Consider the following 17,896-nt stretch of genomic DNA (forward strand, 5'->3'; position numbering starts at 1 on the left):
CAGCTTGAACCAACTTGCCATGAAAGACTACGCTCTGCCGACCTATGTGCCCTGCTTACTACCAAATTTGGCCTTACCTACCCAAGAGGGAAATGTGCAAGATAACTTGTCAAGGGTCACCGAGCAGGTGAGATGGAGAACCATGTGTCTAAACTGTGATACAGTGTGCTGTCATAGAAAATCAATTGAACTCAGACCTGAAGGACTGATTTGAATACTAACTCTGCCTTTAATGGCTGAGGAAATGAACTTGGACAAAATGTTGAACTATATGATATAAAAGGAGCTCTCCCAATTCAATACTGTTTACCATGAAAACTTTTCATCACATACAAAAGTATAAAACCATTAAAATGTCCTTCAGCTAGCTCTAAAACTGTGAACATTGGCCAATCTTATTTCATCCACTCCCCAACGAATACATTTTTCCCCTAAAGCAAACTCTGGGTATCGACATTCCATCTGAAAACTTCATTGTTATATATTAATAACACAAACCCATCACTATTACCACACCTAACAAAGGTAACAAAAATTCCATAAAATCACCTAATGCCCAAGCTGTGTTTAAATTTCCTAGACTGAACATCAAAAACCAAACAATCTGAACAAAAAATAGGCAGAGGACTTGAACAGACATTCTTCCAAAGATGGCCAACAAACACATGAAAAGATACTCAGTATCACTTATCATCAGCGATACGCAAATCAAAACTACAATAAAAAAAAATGAGATATCCCCTTCCACCTGTCAGAATGGCTAAAATAAAAAAGACAAGAAATAACAACTGTGGTGAAGACGCAGAAAAAAGGAAATCTTATACACTGCTGGAGGTACAGCTTCTGTGGAAACAGTACGGATGTTTCTCAAAGAATTAAAATATAGAAATACCAGGTGATTAAATAATTCCACTACCGGGTATTTACCCAAAGAAAATGAAAACACCTATTTGAAAGGCTATATGAACCCCCACGTTTACTACAGCATTATTTATGATAGCAAAGTTAAGGAAGCAACCCAAGTGTCCATCAGAATAAAAACTGATAAGAAAGATGTTACACATACACACACACACACACACACAGAGGCATATTATGCAGCCATGCAAAAAGATGTGATTGTGCTAGGCACAACAACATGTACGGATCTAGAGTATTGTGCTAAATGAAGTAAGTCAGACTGAAGAAGACAAATACCATATGATTTCATTTACCTGTGGAATCTCAACAAAACAAATGAATAAATTAAAAACAGAATCAGATTTATAAAGAACAAATTGATGGCTGGCAGGGGGGAAGGGGAGAAAGATAATGGGCAAAATGGATGGAGAGAGGGAGATACAGGCTTCTACCTATAGAATGAATAAGTCATGGGAATAAAAGGCACAGCATAGAGTATACAGTCACTGACGCTATAACAGGCTTGTATGGTGACAGATGGCCACTACACTTGTGGTGAGCACAGCATAATGTATAAACTTGTCGAATTGCTATGTCGTATACCTAAAACTGATGTAACACTGCATGTCAACTCTATTCAACTAAATAAAAAATCCTAGATTGTCACAAAATTGTCTTTTAAATTTTTTACAGTTTGTTTTTCCTAAACAGGATCCAACTAAGAGCAATGTATTCTATAACATTTTCTATTAGATAATAACGGACAGAGACTTTAATAGGCATTAAACTTTATACTTATTAATTTCTGTGATTTGGTATGAAACCGAGGACTTTACTCCATTCAACACAAACCTTCAGACCTATATTTTTCAATGTAATAGGCGCTAGCCCTGTGTGATTACTTACATCAATTAAAATTATGTAACATTAAAAATTCGGTTTCTCGGTCATACTAACCACATTTCAAGTGCCCAAGAGCCACATGTGGTTAGTGGCTACCATACTGGATGGCAAGGATCCAGAATATTTTTCCGATTGGTAAGTGAATAGTCATATGATACACATTTTACACCATTGCGGGACATTCTATTGGGTCATGCTGTTCTAGAGTCTGAAGAGAAGACATACTTGTGCACCAATCCGACCATCTCTCACTTTACAGAACTTAGAAACAAGTCTTACTGTAAACCTAATGTACAGAATCCCTGAGGGCTCAGGAGAGCCATCCAAAACCAACTAGATTGTTTCTGGTCCAGGATCCTTAGATGTAGTTTCCCAAAAAGACTGACAAGCACAAAACGAGCTACAAATGGCCTACACCCTCGAGGTTTATTTGTAACTTGTTTTGTACTTAAAACCAGTTTCTTCAGGCTACCCTGAAAATCCCAATTAACTCAAAACATGGCAGAAATTTTATACAATGAATAGTAGGGGAGAAAAGACTATTATTGCTATTGTGCACTAGCCAGGAAACCAAATAATTATGCATGATATAATTTCTGTATGTAAAAGTGCTCTTCAGGGTAGAAAAGGAGAGAAAAGAGTGTCATTAGAAACATGTCCATTTCTTCCACAGTGAGGAGGTAGCAATGTTGGAAGACATTTTATTTGGGAAGAGCCCTCCCCAGGCTGAGGCAAAACAGCCAGCCATATATGTGGTATATCTGTAAACGAACCATTATAAATAAAAATCACACTTTCCAACAAAGGTAATTCCTTATAACCTATTTTAACTAAGCAAAATAAGGGCTTGGCCTGATTATTCCCTCCTATATCACTCTCAAAAGAAAATTTCATATCATGTATGGTTGGTGCAGCTCTTTCAAATCTTAACAAGGATAGAAATCATAGACTAAAAAGATTATTAGATTTGAAATTAATTATTTTTTTAATTATCTATGCCAAAAAACACCACAAATCACGTTAGAATACAAAAAGCTAGGCAAAATACTGGTAATATCCACCACAAAGTGCTACTATCCTTCAAAAATAAGGAATCTCAAACTAGTAAGAGAGTACCTTAACAGCAAAATGGACAAAGAGTAAGTAACTTATTAAAGAAGAAATACAAATGGCTAAATAAACAGAAAAATTTTCTAGCTTCACTGATAAACCCAGAAATTAAATTCAAACAGATACCTTTTTTATTCCTATCAAACAAGGAAAAAATGTAATTTTAATTGGTAAACTCGTAACTCTAGCACTCACTCTTAGAGAGAGACTTGCTAGAGAGAACAAAACTATTGGCACCTCTAAGGTACAGCCAGTGTCTTTCTCAGCCCCCAAGAGAATGAATATAATGCACTCAAAGTAAGTCCTCACCCCCATTAAAAATGCAAAATGCATCACATAAATGCAAAATAGCATTCTCAATAGTTATGGTGGAAAATTTTATTAAGGGAATGGGCATGAAAAACTAAAAAACTTTTTTACTTTTTATGTAGTATTGCTTTATCTCTATTATATTTCACATTAAGGCATTTTAAAGCCTTTTTAGTCTGCTAGTCTGCATCTTCTCTGCAATGCTTCTTGGCATTGACTCATTAAGTATTCTTCATCTGATTCAAGGCAAAATATGCTTCTGATCAAATATGCACTCACATGCTCTTTGGCAAGCTACAAACCAAATTAGAAAAATCATAAATCTGGTGCTAAATGTTCTGGAGGGATGGTATATGCTATACCTTCCTTATCAGAAAAGCACACATATGGATTGCAATATGTCAACAAGCCGCGTCTGTGACTCTTCTCACTGCTAATTTTAAAAATCATAGAAAGATCAATAAACTATATTACTATATTTGGATTAATAACTAAAAAACCTATCTCCTTACTTCTCAAATGGAAATCCTTCAAAATTACTTTGAAAGACACTTGAAATGTACTTGAAATGTACATTTTAATAACTATATCTGCATAAAAGTTAAAAATAAATACGTTTGGTATCCCAAGGCTGGTACCAATTTTAATATCACTAACCGCTTATACATATGGTTCTCCAAAGAAAGTTTGCTGTTAAATAGGCTACAAAATCATACTGTCACTTTGAATATGCCCCTTCATTTAAGAAAACCTTCAGTTTCCCTATTTATATCAACAAAATGACATAACAAAAATGATTGTCACTAACCTTTACCCATATAAGCAAATGTGCATATTCATGCCAGTCTTGTCATTTCACATGAAAATCATTTTAAAAGTTCTTTAATAATTATAGCATTTGTGTCCAATAAACCAGGTACAAAGTAAACAAAATTCCTTGCAGTTCTTAAGGAATCAGGGTCTAAAACTATGAATCTGTATATGATCATCTAGTAAAAGGAACAAAGATTGAATTTTGCAAAATGAGGCTTAGGTATACCATTACCCTATAAAAGAATAAACCTTTCTATTTAAATAGTAAAATGCATTAATCAAAATTCTACTATATATAAGACTAAATATCAAAAATTGCTTTAAAAAATCTAAAACAATCTACTATCATTAAAGTATCTATACAAAAGATTCTAAAAATTTCAAATATATTTCATAAAAGAATGGCTAGCAAACACCAATTTGAGAAAGCTCGTTACAATTATTACCCAGCAAGTATTTATTTCAGGAACAGTACATACATAGTTCTGAGCAATGCACTATGAAGAGCAGAAAGATGTATAAGATATCTTTCTTGGACTTATCAAGGAAAAAACAATCTAACACCAAGGATAAGACATAAACATCTTAGAATGGAATTTCACAGCTTGAGGGATGTTCAAGCCTGTGTAATCCAATATATGTAACTACTGAAAAATCTTGTGTTCCAAAGAGGAAAATGTCTTTCTGATTTCTTAAATGCTCACCTTTATTGGAGGCCCTGGGTGGCTCAGTTGGTTATGCATCCGACTCTTGATTTTGGCTAAGGTCATGATCTCAGGGTTGTGAGATGGAGCTCCCCAAAGGATGCTACACTCAGCGGAATCAGCTTGAGATTCTCTCCCTCTGCCCCTCCCCAATTTGTACACACATGCATGCATGCTCTCTCCCTCTGCCTAAAATAAATACATAAATCTTTTTCTAAAAGTTCACCGCTATGTCTACATAAAATGATTGTCTTGTCTTCTCCTGAACTATTCCACTTTTTAAATGACTCTACATACCCTTTACACACTTTTGTTTTGCAGTATTGATTTTATCCTGAAGAAAACATACATACACATACAACAAACATCCACCATCCATTATTTGTTATGACTATTTTAACATGATTTTTTTTTTAAAGATTTTATTTATTTATCTGTCAGAGAGCGAACGAGCGAGAGCGAGCACAGGCAGAGTGGAAGGCAGAGTCAGAGGGAGAAGCAGGCTCCCTGCGGAGCAAGGAGCCCGAAGTGGGACTCGATCCCAGGACGCTGGGATCATGACCTGAGCCGAAGGCAGCTGCCCAACCAACTGAGCCACCCAGGTGTCCCACAACTATTTTAACATGATTTTAACATTCGTTACGACCTTTAACATGATTCATATTTTGCTGTTGGTTTTTGTTTCCTTTTTTTATCTTTCAATGCAAAAAAACAAAAACAAAAAACAAAAAACTACAGACCATTTCTCTAGGGTTTCTCTTTTCTTTTTTAAAAGATTTTATTTATTTACTTATTTGAGAGAGAGAGCACGCGCACACATGATGGGGGGTGGGCAGCGGGAGAGGCTGGCGGGCAAGAAGCAAGAAGTGGGAAAAGGGAGAAAAAAATATGAAGCAGACTCTGTACTGAGTGTGGAGCCCAACACAGGGCTAGCTTCCATGATCAAGATCTGAGATAAAACAAAGAGTTAGACAACCAACTGAACCACCTAGATGCCCCTTCATCACGGTTTCTATCTTGAGGCCATTCTTAGAAAGTTACAGTGTCACCAGTGTTTTCATTTACAAGTTGTATGCATTCATTCAAAGTTTTTAATTATTCAGTCCACCTAGGATTTTATTCTTGGGCATATTTTGAAATAAAATTTCAATTTAATCTATTTTCCACATGCTTATAGCATTAAAATTGGATAAAAGATGCAAAGAAAATTTTTTTAAAGGGAAGAGAAAAGAGAAGAAAAGAAAAAATGGAAATCACACAAAACCAAGAACAGTTAAGGTAGCATCAGATTTCTCTACAGCAACTTTCACCACCAGAGGACAATTGACCAGTGTTTGTAGAGTTCTGAAGGAAAGAAACTAGGTCCCAAGAGCCAACTGTCTGACCAAGATAACAGCATAGGATAAATATAACAAAGGCATTCTCAACATGAAACAGCCACTATGACACATTCATAGAGAATTCTACTTAATGATGGAAGTGAGACAACTAAAATAAAAGTCAAAATTAAAATTCAAGGGTGCGGGCGCCTGGGTGGCTCAGTGGGTTAAAGCCTCTGCCTTCGGCTCAGGTCATGATCCCAGGGTCCTGGGATCGAGCCCCACATCGGGCTCTCTGCTCAGCAGGAAGCCTGCTTCCTCCTCTCTTTCTGCCTGCTTTTCTGCCTACTTGTGATCTCTCTCTGGCAAATAAATAAATAAAATCTTTAAAAAAAAAAAATTCAAGGGTGAAAAAGCCAAGGTAAAAAAAAAAAAAAAACATAGTGAGTACTGAACTCCAGTTAATTATATTCCAGTTAAATACAGAACTAGAATTAAACAAGTATAGACCTTAATTACAAACAGAATATGAATGCTATAAAGCTCAAACTGGTAAAAATAATGCATAACGAACAAAAATAGGGAGAGGACAAGAAGGTGGAGTATATATGTACATCATTCAAAACAGAACACATATAAGTTCTGAACAGAAATTTGCATCTGAAAATCATGAATCTAACATCATTTCCCCAAATCTTTTTAAGGGTCTTCCAAAATGTATACTATTTGTAGTGAAGTACCTATTTGGAAGTTCTACATTTCTTTTAGGTACCTTTTAGTTTCCTTTGCTTTCTATCCATTTAAGTAAAAATGCACTTAATCCTTTAGAGAGAAGAGAAAAGGGAGGGAGGAGGAAGTAGAAAAGGAAAGAAGGTGTATTTCTGGCTATCCAATTTATTATGGTGGTTATCTGAGGGATAATTTTTAAATTTCTTCTATGTATTTTAATTTTTTATAATGAACTTACTATACAAAGATAACAGTGATTTTTTTCCTCTGTTACCAAAAATCAAATTGGAAGTAGACATAAAATAAAGATAAATAATCAAGGTTACAAGGGATTGTACATCTTTTGGAAACTATAGAAATAAGTTTGACCTACAAACAACACACATGGATATCAAGGTCATAGTTCATAGATCTTGAGCCAAGATCCTCTGGGATCTAACTTCTCATAAACAGAGTTATGAGGCAGAAGTCTATTTTGTTTTTAGGACACAAACTAAAGTTCTGTGCATATTTAGGAAGTCTGATTCTCCTGAGTAAACAAATCCGGTGACCTCTGCTCAGTTCCCGTCTTCAACTGTCCCCCGCCACAGCTGACTCTACTAGGACACCCTCCTTTCACACTCCAAACAGAGGCTTCAGTGCCTTGCACACAGCAGCAATGCAAATATTGTTGAGTGACGAATGGGACATTCTCCTGACTGCTCGCATCTCAGTCAGTGTCTCTGCAGGCTTCTGCCCACGCTGCTTCTTTCCCTACGGGCCCACACACAGGCATCCCCCAAGGGCGGTTCTTATTTCACTCCTCTTCTCGGTCTCATTTCTCTGAATTATCTCATCCACTCTCAAAACTCTAGCTCTGGCTTCTCTTCTGAGCTCCAAACCTAAAATGGGAAGTATATGCTAGACATCTTCACAAAGATGCCCTCCAGCATCCTGAATTTGACAAGCCAAAGTTGAATTATCTTCCACCTGCCCCTCCCACCCCTGGCCTATCTCTCTCCCCTCTTGATATCTTCAATGCGGGCAGGGGCAACACATTTGGCTTCCTCGTCACAGAGAATGAGAACCCAGGAGTTGTCTTCAACTCCTTTCTTGTCCTTGTATCTACTCCTTTTATACCTCCATAATGTGTCTCACACACATTCTATCCTTCCTGCCCACACTGACAACATCTAACGCAAAAGCAGACACTCTGATGAAAACGATAGCAGGTCTGGACTCAAAAGACCTAGAATTTGAGCACCAGCTTTGCCCTGAATTTGCTTTGAGACCTTGTACACATTGCCTAACATATTTTTAGTACAAATCTTTAAATCACAGGATAACTCTAAAGGACACATATATACATATATATATATATAGTTTAGGAACAGTATTTTTGTATATACCGTATGTGTGTGAATATACACACATCCACACATAGGTGTCTATATAAATACACGCAAACATGTATGATGTGTATACAAATAGAAGACATTATTATCTAGGCTGTTACAATATGTCATATTATCTTAGACAAAAATGTTCAATTTTAGGGGCTCCTGGGTGGCTCAGTCATTTGAGCATCCAACTCCTTACTTTGGCTCAGGTCATGATCTCAAGGTCTTGAGATTGAGCCCTGAGCCCGGTTCTGTGCTGAGCATGGAGCCTGCTTAAGATCTCTCTCTCCCTCTCTCTCCCCTGCCCTCCACTTATAAGCACCAGCTTGCCTTCTCTCTCTCAAAAATAATTTTTAAAAAGTGCTTAATTTTAATATCTCAGTTCTCTGGGTAACCTTTTACCCTGAATGAAGGATTACTTTATTAAAACACCATTTTTTCCCCTTTTAATGGTCTTGCAACTTGTTCTCCTTTGCCAAAAGAATAAAACCAAAACTCCTAAGCAAGGATTTCAAGTGCTCCTTTATCTGACCCCAACTTAGCTTTCTGACCTCATCTGCTACTACATACCCTCTATCACCCATGTTCTATCAAAGCACAGCCCTATAATTTCCTTTCCCCAAATACACCCTGCATTTATACTGTTTCCTCCAGGCTAGAATTTCCATTTAGGAGACCTCTCTTTCAAAGTCCAATTCAAATATCACCTTCTCAATAATACCTCCACTGATCCTCATCAAGGTAGGTGGCCCATATTTTACCTGTAAATAGAAGAATCTTTACAATTCCATCTTCAACTAGATTATAAATTCCTAAAGGGGCACCTGGTTGGCTCAGTCATTAAGCATCTGCCTTCAGCTCAGGTCATAATCCCAAAGTCCTGGGATGGAGCCCTGAATTGGGCTCCCTGCTCAGCAGGAGGCCTGTTTCTCCCTCTTCACTGCCTGCTGTTCCCTTTGCTTGTGTTCTTTCTCTGCCTCTGTCAAATAAATAAATAAAACCTTAAAAAAAAAAAAAAAAAACTCCTTAAGGACTGAGACAACGGTGTATTCACCTTTGACTCTGTGACTTGTGAAGTCTAATACACAGTATATTACACATTTAACAATCATGTGTAGAATGGAATTGCACAAAAAAGGCTCTTTTACGTCTTTTAATTTCAAAGAAGAATTAGAAAAAGTCAGAACTACATTATATGGTAAAAATGTATAACCAATAACTAGGTGTAGGTAGCTTTTTAAATGAAAATGGTGGAAAAAAGTTTCAACTACATTATTAAGCTTCAAGCTAAACAAAAATATTGTTTGGTGCTCCCTCTGCTGGCTTTGCAGCAGCAAGTTAGGAATGTTGAACAATAACACTACAAAGAAGTAAATATAGATTCAGCTCATCTGCTCCATGCATATACCTCCTACAAATAACCAGAGTTGAAATTTTTAATTGAGTTCATTTGGAAATAACCCTATCTGCAAAAGAGTTGGTCTAACAAAATTGTTTATAAAGAGACAAAACTCATGTTGCAATTTCAGTGGTAATAACTACTGTCAGAATTCCCATTTATACCTTTTTTTTGTTTTTAGTTAAACTATCTATTTTATATATAAGCAATTTTAAATTTTAGCTAAAAACTACTGAGAAACAAAGTAGGATGAGCTCTTTTGTTTCCAAATTAATCTATAGTTTTTAAAAACCTATGAGGAACATAAGAGGTTAACTTCTCCCTGTGTTTCTAAACAGAGTTATTCTGAGCACCCTGAAGGCATTTAATTCCAAAACAGGAAGCCACATAGAGGAACACTTGGTTACACTAATGTTATGCAGATCTTTTGGAACACACTTTCCTAAACACTTGCTGAAAGAACCTTTTCTATACTGCACGCTATCACATGAAGTTGGAGAAGGGTCCCACGGATACCATAGTGCACTTACTGCTCAAATTGCCCTTTATTACTTCTCCGTTCTCCTCCACTTTTCTTACTTTAAATGGTCTTCTGCTTGCTTATAGAAAGAGTAGTAAGAAAGTCAGGTTGGGTTAGGGAATGTTGATTCACACAACACACTTCAGTTGTTTTGGCATATATGTACTTAAGAGCTATGATAGGACTTAGTGGAGTTAATTTTTTTTTTTTGGTGTTACTATTTCTGGTGCTTTGTTTGTTTGTTTGTTTGTTTTTAACAAATAATGTACTATTTGCTTCAGGGGTACAGGTCTGTGAATCATCAGTCTTAAACAATTCACAGCACTCACCATAGCACATACCCTCCCCAATGTCCATCACCCAGTTACCCCATCCCTCCCACCCCGCTCCCTTCCAGCAACCCTCAGTTTAAAAAAAAAATATATATATATATATATATTTATATATATATATATATGTAAAAAATAAAATATATATATATATATATATATATATATATATTTAGAACTGATAGCTCAGAAAGATTAACCTGAGACCAGAAGAGACGTCACTGTTAAAGGTTTGTGTCTTTTCTCATAAATTCGTGTTTTCTGTGCTTTCAAGTGTACTAAAAATATCTTTAATATAAAACATGTTAGATGAGATCTTACCTTTGTCGATGAACAAAGAACAATGGTAAACCATAGGTAAATGGGCAAGAGCGGTGGATTTATGTAATTAAGTGGCACAGATGCTGGAGTTAACTCTTGTTACTAAGCAAATCTCTTAACAGGGTAGGTTCCATTTCCCAACCTTACAGACTACTAGTGATCAGTAAGATGTTATCTATGATTCTGTGACTAAACAGATGAACTAGATCCTAGGTCCACTTTAAGTTACAGGTATAAGACAGAAAAAAAAAAAAGTGAGTGCATTTTTCATATGTCATTTGATTTCACATGCCATTTCAATACCATCCATGTTTAAAAAGCACTCTTTCTCTTAGTTCCTATCCTAGTTTATATTCAGTTATGTTTTAAAGAAAGTAAATGATCACCAAGCAATTATCCTTCTGTGTTGGAAATTAAGGTTTCATGCACATTCTTGATTATTTGTAAAACTGAAATGCAGTAATATTAAAAGTCTAGTCAGAAGAAGCCAAATAGAAAAAAAAAGTCAATATATTTGGATCTGCTTATGGTTACTTTCAAAGAATTTATGAAAATATTTATTCTATTCTTAACATTTAGGCAGTAAGAATTTTGTTGAAATCAGCTTGAGAATGTCAAAATAGTATTTTAAATCTATTCTGCAGAGCTTGGAAGTGATTTTTCCTTAAGAAATTGTCATGTGTTGGGGCACCTGGGTGGCTCAGTCAGTTAAGCATTTGTCTCCAGCTCAGGTCACGAGCTCAGGGTCCTGGGATGAAGCCCTGTGTCTGGCTACCTGATCAGTGGGGAGTCGGCTTCCCCCTCTGCCTCTGCCCTACCCCCACTCATGCTCTCTCTGTCTCTCTCTCTCTCTCAAATAAATAAATAAAAACTTTAAGAAGGAAAGAAGGGAGGGAGGGAGGGAGGGAGGGAAGGAAGGAAGGAAGGAATCGTTATGTGAACAAGAACAAGGGTTCTAAAGCCACGACCATGTGCCACTGACAACATTCTTGTGCTGGGATTCACAACATTTACCCCCACCCTCCCTGTGACTGCTGAGATGAGAGACTAGTTGGCGACTAGGTGCCTCCCTGTTAGGGCCACAGGACAATAGCGGCCAGGCAGAGGAGGAAGCGGAAGGTCAGAGCACAGAGGATATTCACAGGCTCACCATCCAATGCATGGCAACCTCTGAAATGCTGAGCTGCTGTCTTTTGAACAGGGCTGTCAAAACATTAGATTTGTTTTTGGAAATTCAGCTCATGAATACGTCCTCTAATTTTCAGAGGGCATCCTCACTGAAATGTACAATCACATATATGACTGTAGCGAAGAAACCCTTACATCCCAAAAGATTTAACAGCAATTCATCATACAGTGATTCACTTCACTTTAAATTATTGAATGCTCTATTCAGAAATGATACAACAAGGTTTCGGAGCTGTAAATTAGCTGGCAGTTAGACAATATCTAAAAAAGGCATTCTGAAGTATGGAAAAAATATTCAGAATATGTGATTCATTTTCATTTAACATAATATATATCCAATATTGAATGAACACAGGAAAGTTATGATGTGGTTTGTTGTAAAATGAAAATAGTATCCAATAAAAGTTATGTTTTTTTCATTCCTTATGGTAATCCATTTACCCTATTAGCCAATACCAGTACAGTAAAGTACTGAGCAATTTCTGAAAGCCTCTGTAGAGAAAATTTCATTTCTGAATGAAATTACTGATATTTTCTGAGAAAATGTCAAGGAAGGCCATTTATCAGGCTTCAGCTGTGTTTATGTCATTAAAAGCAAGTGTCTGACATCAAATGCTGACATTATTACATGTTCATCATAATAACTCAGTCCTTTCTAGACTCTGTGATACAGTATGAACTGACAACAATCAACTCGTGTTATGTCACGTTTATTTCAAAACACCTACCTCAATAAATACTAGACATTTTGAAATAAAAATACATATAAACAAATATAAATTTATATTCCAGATGATTTCCCCCTAGGAAATAATAATAATAAGAAGAGATCTTAGTGATGGTCATTCAGTATAATTTCACATAGAACTTCAACAACAAGGCTTAAGTTCTGTGTCCTTTAAGACCAGCAGGTCTCAAAAAGTGTACTCCTTAGACCCTTGTCTAAAAGTTAATTAAATAAAATAATGATGTTGGGGTGCCTGGTAGCTCAGTGGGTTAAAACCTCTGCCTTAGGCTCAGGTCATGATCCCAGGGTCTTGAGATAAAGCCCCGCATCAGGCTCTCTGCTCAGCGGGGACCCTGCTTCCTTCCTCTCTCTCTGCCTGCCTCTCTGCCTACCTGTGATCTCTGTCTGTCAAATAAATAAATAAAATCTTTAAAAAAAGAAAAGAAAAGAATGATGTTTAAGAAAAAGCTGTAAGTTGGGGGATGCCTGGGTGGCTCAGCTGGTTGAGCAGTTACCTTCAGCTCAGGTCATGATCCCAGCATCCTGGGATCAAGTCCCACATCCGGCTCCTTGCTCCGCAGGGAGCCTGCTTCTCCCTCTGACTCTGCCTGCCACTCTGTCTGCCTGTGCTCGCGCTCCCACTCTGACAAATAAATAAATAAAATCTTTAAAAAAAAAAAAAAAGAAAGAAAGAAAAAGCTGTAAGTTTTATTTATTTTTTTCAAAGATTCTATTTACTTATTTGAGATGGGGTGTGTGGTAGCAGGGGGAGGAGGAGCAGAGGGAGAAGGACAAGCCGACTCTGAGCTGAGCACAGAGCCTGACACCAGGCTCTGATAATTTCACAACCGCAAGATAATGGCCTGAGCTGAAATCAAGAGTTGGATGCTCGGGGCGCCTGGGTGGCTCAGTGGGTTAAGCCGCTGCCTTCGGCTCAGGTCATGATCTCAGGGTCCTGGGATCGAGTCCCGCATCGGGCTTTCTGCTCAGCAGGGAGCCTGCTTCCTTCTCTCTCTCTCTCTGCCTGCCTCTCAGTGTACTTGTAATTTCTCTCTGTCAAATAAATAAATAAAATCTTTAAAAAAAAAAAAAAAAAGAGTTGGATGCTCAACAGACTGAAGAACCCAGGTGCCTCAGAACTATTAGTATATGTGCTGCCGAAGCGAGCACAGCCTCAGAACTATTAGCTTTAAACTGTTATAACTCTATTTTATTTATTGCCTTTAGTTAATCTCAATATGGCAGCCAAAAACTAGTATAGTATCTGGCCAACTGACATCACCACTTAGTTTAAACTCAAAATCAAATGTTAAATCAGTTTCCTGATTATTATCCAGAAAAACAGATTCCATGTATTTAATCTTTTTTTTTTTTTTTTTAAGATTTTACTTATTTATTTGTCAGGGAGAGAACACACACAGGCAGAGTGGCAGGCAGAGGCAGAGAGAGAAGCAGGCTCCCTGTTGGACAAAGAGCCCGATGCAGAACTCGATCCCAGGATCCTGGGATCATGACCTGAGCCAAAGGCAGCAACTTAACAGACTGAGACACCCAGGTGTCTCCATGTATTTAATTTTTTATATTGACATTTTGTAACTGTTCAAAGTTGGATGCAAAACCAACAGAAAATATTTTAGTATTATCTAAAAACACTGTTATTTATTTATTTTTAAGATTTTATTTATTTTAGAGAGAGAGAGCACAAGAGGGGATAAGGGCAGAGGGAGAGGGAGAGAGAGAATCCCAAGCCGACTCCCTGCTGAGCAGGAAGCCCCACGCAGGGCTGGATCTCACCCTGAGGTCATGACCTGTGCTGAAACCAAAAGTCAGATGCTTAACTGACTTAGCCAGCCAGGCACACCCTTTTACGTCTGTCTTATTATATTCTATAATATGCTTTTAGAGGGGTTTCAGCTCATGATCTCAGTGAGATGCAGCCTCGTGTTGGACTACCTGCTCAGTGGGGAGTCTGTCTGGGATTCTCTCTCTTTCTCTGTCCTTCCCCCCATTTGTGCACTCTCTCTCTCAAATAAATAAATCTTTAAAAATTAAAAAAAAAAAAGAAAGAAAGACACTAAAGAATATATAGTATGTGACATATTTATATAAGATTAAAAGAGAAGAGGCAAAGGCACCTGGCTGGGTTACTCGGTGAATATTATGACTCCTGATCTGGGGGCTATAAGTTTGACCCCCATGTTGGGTGTAAAACTATTTAAAGATAGAAACTTTAAACAAACAAACAAACACAAAGAAACAAGAGGGAAAATAATTCTAAGTGTAGAAATCAAATTAGCATAACCACTGGAGAGTAAGTAGTGACTAAGAGCCTCAGAGGGGGTCCTATGGTTCTGGTAATGTTCTGTTTCTTTATCTGGATATTGGATACATGGGTGTGATTGCTTTGTGAATGCTCACTGAGCTTAAAAAAAAAAAAACAAAAAACAAAAAAAAACCTGTAGGCAGAAGCAATGGGAGAGCCAGTGAAGACCACCTAGGGCGTGCATACATGTACTGTAATTTAATCTGGACTTCTAAAGGAAAGATAAGTCTTTCAGGGAGGAGAGAGAGAGGTGGAAAGCAGGACAAGAGAGGGAAGCTGAGAAATGGATCTATCAACATACCAAAGAAACGTGGTAGAAAAAGAAAAATAAAGAGGCAGTCAGGTTTATGAGAGAGTGAACCCCAATCTCATAAGCACAGTGTGAGAAAGCTCAACTGAGAGGTTCATGGGATAAGGGCTGGGACTATGGGCTCACTGGGGTCCCTGTTATATTAGGACCTCATTTTAGAATGCAAAGAGAATCATAATTGTTTATCTCTATGTACCAGATACTGTGCTAAAAGTTTTACAAAGAAATTATTTTACATTTTACTAGACCGAGGATACAGAAAGAGCCCAGAAGATGTTTATTGAATTTGATTACCATAATCCTTACATAATAGGTATTATTATCCTTGTCTGCAGATAAAGAATCTGAAGCCTGATGAGTTATTTGTGCAAAGTTTTTAAAAATGCAAGTGGTGGAAAGGTTCAAACCTTTTTTCTTCAGGAGGAGTTGGGAAGAAAGAAAAAAGAGGCAAAAGTACTCAATCCCTCCATTTTAATTTAATACTTCTCCCTGTAGAATAAATCATGATCTTTAGAAGGTATACCTCAAGTCAGTTCAACATAGTACGTATCATATTAGTTAAGGATTTCAACCTAGGATCAAGATAGGATCCCTCAAATGAAAACTTTTCAAACTGTGTGTGAGAAAGGACCTACAAACCTATAAGGAGGAAGACCAAGCCCTGGGATCTAACAGTTGCTTCCAGAAAGCTAAGCTGCCCATGTATTAAGCAAGGGCATCAGTTATACACTGTTGGGAAAGACAGCCTCCCTAAGAGCTCCCCACAGATCTGTCCTTTTTTGCCTTGCATCATACCATATGGACTACAGGTTGAAGCAAAATGTTTTCCAGAATTGTTCTCTGTAACTAAAAAGAATAAATACAGATACAAATGTACCAATACATGAAGATACAAACACAGGTATAAATAATAAAAACTATGCCTTGAAAATGTGTATAGGCCAAGTGTGGTCAATATTTTTATATTTTGGAAAATTCATTTAAGTCTCTAAAAGAGCACAATTTAATAATGTTTACCATTGTATTCTTAATAATACCTGGCTTTCTTATTTGGAATCTTGTTTCTTTTTCTTTTTCACTAGGCAAAGAACTTTATTAACCTTGTTGCAAACTTTCTTCCCAGGCTTCTTCGGCATGCTTAACTGCAAAGAATGAATTGTGTGTAAGCAAAAACTGAAAAAGAGCTGCGGTATCCAAGGGGCTTGGGCTTAAAGATATTAGAGATCTACATTTTTATCAGATCCATGAACAAAATTTTAAAAAGCAGTCATACTATAAAATAGCATCTCCCAAAAACTTCTTCAGGTTTTATCTTCTTCAGAAGTTAACTCAATTCAGTTTGCTTCCTTCTTGGAAGCATCCTCTGAGTTCTCCACAAGATCTGGAACTTCATCATCCTCCTCCTCTCCAGTAGCAAGTAGGGCTTTCCCAACCACAGATTGTTTGGGCTGGGCTCCAGCCAGTCTCCTTCAACTGGTCAGACTGTCTGCACTGAGTTGGTTTAAGACCCTGGGTAGCATTTCTGTCAGCTGCTTTGTCTCAGCGTGGCCTGTAATGGTGAGAAGTGTTTGCTGCCAGCGATGCCTGAACTTTGGGGTTGTTAAAGCAGATCACTGTTCCTTGATTTGTGAACATACTCACTTCTTCAATAACGAGATATTGTTTACCCCTAACTTTTTAAGGAGAACTGAAGTTTGTTATCATTTGCTGTAGCCGTTCTATGAACCACCTTCTTTCCGCGAGCAGTTCTTTCCCCACCAGTGCTCACTTGGGCTTACAGTTTGGTGAGTTTCTCCTGGTTCATAATAGTTCCTTTCATCTTGTTGAAACAGAAATGGGACCACGTTGAGAACTAGGGTTGGTGCTCAGGGGGTCCCCAGCAGACCAGCTGAGATTAGGTGCACAAGCAAAACGGGGATGTAAAATGGCAGCTAAAGGCAAAGTTTCTTTTTTATATGACATTTTTCTCATTTGGCAAGCAATAGATTTTCTCCTTCTGTTCCTAATGGAGTCGGCATCCAATAACTATTATGTCTAGGTTTTTAATATCATCTGTGTCAACAAGAATGAGCATAGGTCTACAGGTAGTACTAAAGCATTTTCAGTCTACCTCCAACAGACTTATGGTGTGGGCAGAGTACTATAGTTTAAAATTACAAAACTCATAACTTCAATATGTTAGATCTCTTTAATTATAGAATTGTAAATACAAGTCAAAAACACATACCACATCAATATCTTAATATTTTCTGAAGAAATTCTCATAAACACTAAAAGAAAATAAAAATCTATCATAAAATGACTGAAGCTATATACATTTCATATGCCACAAATATTAAAATGTGTCTGTCTTATAGTGAATGAAATTTGGTTCAACCAATTGATCAATAATACTTCCTGAAGCAAATTAATAAGAAAATTCATAAGGCCCCAAACTTCAATATCAGAAGGATTGCTAAGTGTGCAAAGTCCACACTTATGTCCACAGAACACCATTTCACTAGTGTCTTCCATTAACAGAAAATGCCAGGGACGCCTGGGTGGTTCAGTTGGTTAAGTGGCTGCCTTCTGCTCAGGTCATGATCCCAAGGTCCTAGGATGAAGTCCCACATG

General features: G+C 37.3%; 1 protein-coding gene, 1 long non-coding RNA gene and 1 pseudogene across 11 annotated transcripts in view; all 3 read right to left on the reverse strand.

The window, feature by feature from the left end:
* LOC309861654 overlaps positions 1-17,896 on the reverse strand; it is a 429,230-nt gene that overhangs the window by 122,155 nt on the left and 289,179 nt on the right. The gene's annotated exons all lie outside the window — the stretch shown is intronic.
* ATG10 (autophagy related 10) overlaps positions 1-17,896 on the reverse strand; it is a 305,650-nt gene that overhangs the window by 110,032 nt on the left and 177,722 nt on the right. The window lies entirely within an intron of this gene.
* LOC309861650 (transcription factor BTF3 pseudogene) lies at positions 16,618-17,102 on the reverse strand (annotated as a pseudogene). Its single transcript has one exon. The product of its transcript is annotated as a transcription factor BTF3 pseudogene (transcript).

This window comes from Mustela nivalis, assembly GCF_964662115.1.
Source record: "Mustela nivalis genome assembly, chromosome: 3".
In the NCBI taxonomy this organism is placed as follows: domain Eukaryota; kingdom Metazoa; phylum Chordata; class Mammalia; order Carnivora; family Mustelidae; genus Mustela; species Mustela nivalis.